We start from the raw sequence: 675 nt of genomic DNA, 5'->3' as shown, positions 1-675 counted from the left end.
GGACATCTCTGACAACAAGAACGTCGGGGCCTGATGGTCTGACGTCTAAACGTGTTTTCTTAACATCTTTTTTTTTCACGTGTTAACACAAGTCAAAGAGTAGATAAAGATAATGATGCATGCAAAAGTAAAATGAATCCCTAAGGCGAGGAGTTCAGTTGGAAGTGTGCATTTGAACACAGGGTGATTTACAAGAAGGTTTCAGGGTTCATTTTTGACATCCCAAAATGTTTTCTCCTATAGGCCTACTACACTATGCACATAATTGTTTGTATTATTTAGCATTTAGTATTTTCATTATTTATCAATTTGTTGTATAATAATAATAATAATAATAATAATAATAATAATAATAATAATACAATACAAATAATAATATATATTATTATTGTTATTGTTTGGAATAATGGAAGTAGAAAATATGTTTTATGCTAAAAGGTTTTGTATGATGGTATGAGTGCTTGTGAGTGTGTGTGTGTGTGTGTGTGTGTGTGTGTGTGTGTGTGTGTGTGTGTGTGTGTGTGTGTGTGTGTGTGTGTGTCGTGCGCGCGCGCAGGGGGTTAGTTAGCTGGCGCTGGCCCAGCTCCAGTCTTCACGCAGCTCTGGCAGGCTGTTGCTGAGCCTCTGCCAAGAGCACTAAAACAGCCTATTGATACCAGTTATTAATATTTAAGT

This window comes from Micromesistius poutassou (genome assembly GCF_964030765.1).
Source record: "Micromesistius poutassou genome assembly, chromosome: 13".
Classification (NCBI taxonomy): domain Eukaryota; kingdom Metazoa; phylum Chordata; class Actinopteri; order Gadiformes; family Gadidae; genus Micromesistius; species Micromesistius poutassou.
This window is presented reverse-complemented; position numbering follows the sequence as displayed.